Genomic DNA, 6,270 nt, shown 5'->3' on the forward strand with positions numbered 1-6,270 from the left:
CAAAATGATAAAATATGTCTGTGATGTCCTGACATTAGCTACGCCCTTTTCTACTGGTATGTGAAATCACATACAATTATGGAAGGCATGACATTATGTCCCCATGTTTCAGTGCATGTTAAATAAATTGCTTGTTCTTCCAAAAATGCCTATGGTTATCCCATGGTAAATTATTCAGCCTCTTACTTCACAATTTCAAACAGATATTAATTGCTGCCTGATAAATTAATTCTAGGCTCCATGAAAAGACAAAACAACAAGATATTTTTCTTTATCAAATCATATTTAACCCTTACGTGGGATAAACCGGGATAACTATAGGCTAACAATGCTATCATAATACTTCATATATCTTTGAAACACTGGTCTTTACTACCCTCTTGAGGGAAATTCTATGGAATGTTTATTTCTATCTTGATGTTTCACTTACTTCCAAGAAAGGAAGTAAGCATTAACTGGCAGAAGTGTTAGGGCTAAATTGATTTACAAATCAATTTTACTTTCAGTTTAGAAATGCTAACTATGTTAGATAAAATAATGCATTTTATCCACATTCTTTGGTTAACAGCAAAATAATAATTGCAATAATGGCCTACAGACTAAGAAAGAATTAAGATTAAATCTAAGGAACAAATGAAGAATAGAGAAGACATGTGGCAAGGCAAAATATTATATGGCCACAATATTAAATAGAGATTCTCAGTCATAAGAACCATGGTGGCACAGTGATTGGAATGCAGTACTGAAGGCTACTTCTGCTGATTGCCAGCTGCCAGCAGTTTGGCCGTTCAGTTCTCACCAGCTCAAGGTTGACTCAGCCTTCCATCATTCCAAGGTCAGAAAAATGAGGACCCAGATTGTTGGGGGTAATATGCTGACTCTGTAAACTTCTTAGAGAGGGCTATAAAGCACTGTGAAGCAGTATATAAGTCTTATTGCTAACCAGATCATGGCTGTTCCAGAGCTGCTTTTTCAAAAAGTGACTTTTTTAAGAACTGAAACGGTTTCTTGGATGAAAAGCAAAACATCTTCAAGGAAAAGCAAGGAAACAATAGGAAAGTTGGAGAAAGAGACAGAGAGGCAAACTCTGGCTGTACAAAAGTAAGCCTTAAAAACAAATGCATACAAAGCCAGGATTGAGAAGATATCAACAGACAGCAAATGCTGCTCTGCAAGGAAGCTGAAGAAAAGGTGGACTGTCTAATTAACTGCTACAAGAAGATGGCCCAGATGACTACAAACAATGGCATGACAAAGAAGCAACAATTGTACATTGGAGTATCTGCAAAAAATACCATTTCCCTGCAAGCAAGAATTGGTGGGATCACAATATAGACAAAGCAATAGAATATAAAGAAGTTAAAGTGCTCTGGGACTACAGAATTCAAACAGAAAAGCATCTGTCACAATACACTGCAGACATAACAATTGTTGATAGGAAAAAGAAAAAAAATGTCTGGCTAGTGAATGTGACAGTACCTGGAGACAGCAGAATAGAAGAAAAAGAACTGGAGAAAATCACAAAATACAAAGTCCTGCTGTCTGGCTAAATGTGACTGACTACACCCCCACCACCAACAATAATAATTTAAATTAAAGCCAACTAAAAGAAGTAAAATAGATAATTAAAATAAACAGTTAAAAGCAACTTATAAAAAACTGTACATAAAGGTGTTCTACATGGAACAGTGTTCTCCAAAATGTTGGAGTGGCAACAGAGAAGATTTGATCTGGGCTGCCACTAGATGAGTTCATTGCAACTATAGACAAACCTCAGTTAGCAAGGAGAGTCATATAGAGTGAAGCATTCTCTCAAATAGCTGGACCTAAGCCATGTAGGGCTTTAAAGTTAATGACCATTATTTTGGATTTTGCCTGGAAACAAATTGGCAGCTGGTACAGTGCTTTTAGCACTGATATAATAAGGTTTCTTTGTGTTCTTCCAAGACCAAACTAGCTGCAAACACAATGTTCATGTCAATATCTGTTGGAAAATTAGTCTGGGCAATTTCTTGTTTAGTTTGCCCCTGGCACACTCCCAATCAATCCCTATATCCAAATCAAAACAATCAGATACACTCAACTCAGCACGGCTAACAAAAATAAATATGGCTGGATATTTATGTGTTAAACAATGGCAATATCCAAAGCAGAAAACTGGCCAAGATAAAATCTTATTTATTATTCACTGCAAGAACATAGAGAGACTGCTACTTTATGCCAGGAATAGTAGTTATTTGGATCTTTGAATCTTAGATGATTTGACCTGAATTTTAGGTTTGGTCATGCATTTTTCCAAATTTTGGATCATGTTCATCGACACTGATTTCTACACAATACTCTCTGGCCAATAATAGCAAGTAGTATGAATATAGGGCTTGTGAACTGAGTTGCAATGTATGAGTAAATGCAAAATAATATAAATAGCCATGATATGGCAAGCAAACAATTTTTTTCAGAACTACATAGTATATATCATTATCATTATCATTTATTAAATTTCTATGCCACCCAATCCTGGAGGACTCTGGGTGGCTTACAGAAATCAAAAAAGATTAAAAAGAATTATTAAAAACAATTGGAAACAACAAGGTTAAAAAGGGAAACACAACAAACACCCAATCAGGATGAGGCTGGACCTCAATCAAGGGGTCAACAGCCCCAAGCCTGCCAGAAAAGCCAGGTTTTAATGGCTTTGTGAAAGGCCATGAGAGTGGGTAGGGCCCGGATCGCAGGGGGCAGCTCATTCCACAGGGCCGGAGCGGCAACAGAGAAGGCCCTATTCCTAGGCGCCGCCAGTCGGCATTGACCCGCTGACGGCACCTGGAGAAGGCCCATCCTGTGCGATCTTATTGGTCTGAGGGTGGTATGTGGCTACTACAACTATGTAGTAGTTCCAAACTGTATAAATTTAAGACATGAAATTAATATTATTTAATATAACCAATGGGCAGCAAGGTAAAATACTTACTTATTTTGTGCAACATAAAAACAATAAATCAATTAGAGGAGACACCAGCATAATCTAGGTACACACACACACACACACACACACACACATGAACAATCTAAGATTACTCCAAAGCAAACAAGATAAAAATGAAATTGAAATCAATTAACAGTATAGCAACCAGTTCACAAAGGTTGCTTGAATATTATTTCACATCAGATTTTCCCATGCTGTCATATTTTTTTCTTGCAACATTATGTATAAAAGAGTCACTTTTATCTGAAAAGGAGAGTAAAACTTTAAGTTGTTTGACTTGATCTGGAAAATACAACAGGGATGGTGTGTTTCATTTCATTTCATTTTTATTAACTTGTATGCCGCCCACTCTCCGAAGACTCCGGGCGGCTTACAAATAAAAAAGGGAAAGGGGGAATATAAAAAATAAAAACAACAGTTAAAATACAACAACATTCATAACACAAGATGGGGCTGGATAATTCAACAGCCCCAGGCCTGTTGAATTGGTGACCTTGCACCTCCCCTCCCCTGTGGTTGTAAGCCGCCCTGAGTCCCCTCAGGGAAAAGGGCGGCATATAAATCCCAATAAATACCTGAAAAAATACCTGAAATACCTGCCGGAACAGCCAGGTCTTGGTCACTTTGCGGAAGGCCAGAAGGGTAGTGAGGGTCCGGATCTCAACGGGGAGATTGTTCCATAGGGCCAGAGCAGCAACAGAGAAGGCCCTCCCCTGGGGGTCGCCAGCCGACATTGGCCAGCAGATGGAATCCGGAGGAGGCCTAGTCTGTGCGATCTAATAGGTCTCAGGGAGGTAATTGGCAAGAGGCGGTCTCTCAGGTAGCCAGGTCCGATACCATGTAGGGCTTTAAAAGTAATGACTAGCACCTTGAAGCGTGTCCAGAGACCAATGGGAAGCCAGTGCAGCTCGTGGAGAATAGGTATAACGTGGGTGTACCTAAGTGCACCCACAATCGCTCGCGTGGCTGCATTCTGGACTAGCTGAAGTCTTCGAACACTCTTCAGGGGCAGCCCCATGTAGAGCGTGTTACAGTAATCCAGTCTTGAGGTGACGAGGGCATGAGTGACTGTCCAAAGGGCCTCCTGGTCCAGATAGGGTCGCAATTGGTGCACCAGGCAAACCTGGGCAAAGGCCCCCCGGTCACAGCCGACAAATGATGTTCTAATGTCAGCTGCAGATCCAGGAGGACTCCCAAATTTCGAACCCTCTCTGAGGGGTGTATAATTTCACCCCCCCAGGCTAAGAGATGGAATAGCTGGACCATCTTTGGGAGGGAGCATCAACAGCCACTCAGTCTTGTCGGAATTGAGTGCAAGCTTGTTCGCTCCCATCCAGACCCTGACAGCCTCCAGGCACTGGAACATCACTTCTATCGCTTCACTGAGTTGGCACGGGGCGGACATATACAATTGTGTATCGTCCACATATTGGTGATATTTAATCCCATGCCGGCATATGATCTCACCCAGCAGCTTCATGTAGATGTTAAATAGGAGAGGGACAGGACCGAACCCTGCGGCACTGCATAATTGAGGGGCCTAAGGGTCGATCTCTGCCCTCTGACCAACACCGACTGCGACCAGTCCGAGAGGTAGGAGGAGAACCACCGAAGAACGGTGCCTCCCTCTTCCACCTCCCGCAACCGTCGCAGAAGGATACTATGGTCGATGGTATCGAAGGCCGCTGAGAGGTCAAGAAGCACTAGGATCCCTGGCTCGCCAGAGATCATCTATCAGCGCAACCAAAGCAGTTTCCGTGCTGTAACCAGGCCCGAAACCAGACTGAAAGGAATCCAGATAATCGGTTTCATCCAAGGACCGTCGGAGTTGAAAGGCCACCACGTTGTACGTTGTGTGCTACTTTCTGTAGAAAGTACAGTGGATTAGAAAATGTTACTCATTTTCAGCCCATAGGGAGAGATATGTCCCTTTTAAATGATGTTTTGAAAGCTGCCTTGAAGGGCACCTAAGGAAAACATCAAATCTTTATTTTATAAATGCTTTTGTATGCTTCAGAAAATAGAAGAGAGAAAAGACTTCAGGTAGATTATCCTTGGAAACCATTCTTGAGGTTCCTCTATTTATGAGCCTAATTCTTTTTGGTGGGTTATGTACTTGATTTACTGCCTTAGTACCATTTTATCCTGTTTGTAGCTCAAAGAAAGAAGGATGCTGAGATTTGACAAAGAGTCCAAAAGGGTTCAAGAGAAAAAGATATAACTTGCTTCCACTTCAATCAAAAGCTATTAGAAAATATTTGAGAAACCAGGTCATTGGGAAGAATTCATTTTTCAATGCATAGTTGACAATACCTAGGCAAGTTTTTGTTTCTTCTGTTTGAAAGCCAGCCACCAAACATAAGGCAATCATAAAACTACTCTAACTACTTGTTGCTCAAGTCCAACTGTTCTATAGTTGGATTTTATCTGAAATACTTTTATGGTTGCAAGTTCCAGTTTATCAACCCTTGAGTCAAGAAAAATATCAGATATGTTGCTGAGCTTATTTGAATTACCAGCACTACATGTTCCATTTTAGCTTTCAACAACTCAGAGGAATGGAGTATCTCTCTAAGGGAGTTGAAAGTTTTACCTGCCCTATTTTGTGTCTGTCAATAAGCTAATTATCTAAGTCAGATAAGCCAATAATGCAACCTTTATCTTGTCTTTTGATAACTTACTTATAAGATACTCTAGCCTACAGTACCACGCAAGACTGCTCAAGGCCCTTCTAAGGTCGGTTTGAATATGTTACAAGCACCACATTATCAGCATACAAAAGGGCTGCATGTTTTGTTTTATGAGCCTGGGGAGGCAATGGTGCATGATTTTTGGAATCTTAGCTGAATTATTAATACTGAAATTTAGAAGTAACAGATCCAAAATGCAGTCTTAATCATCAGCACTGTCTTGTCTCTAAAGATGGAGATAGAGACAAAAACAGGTGCCTTTCAATCCACAATTATCTTGGTTAATCCAGGCATAATGTAATCATTGTCTGAATCTTCTTTGTGTTCAGTTGTTCATTTTTTAAAAAAACTTTTGGATTTAGAAACTGAGACTGGAAGCCATTCAGGCAAACTGTCTTTGTAAAGGGTCAGTCTTCATTATATCTACCTGTTATAGAGAACTTGAAAAGAGGCTTCTTCAATGTGTAGTGGGCCATGACTACTTATGCTAGAGGGACTGGTCCAGCTACCAATTGTCAGAAGAGAGACACATCTTTTCTAGTGAACCAACTAATTAGTTGTTGCCATGTCAATTTTAATACTTAAACAAAACAA

This window comes from Thamnophis sirtalis, unplaced genomic scaffold (genome assembly GCF_051295495.1).
Source record: "Thamnophis sirtalis isolate CommonGarterSnake01/CBP01778 unplaced genomic scaffold, rThaSir2_p1.2 scaffold_2, whole genome shotgun sequence".
NCBI lineage: Eukaryota > Metazoa > Chordata > Lepidosauria > Squamata > Natricidae > Thamnophis > Thamnophis sirtalis.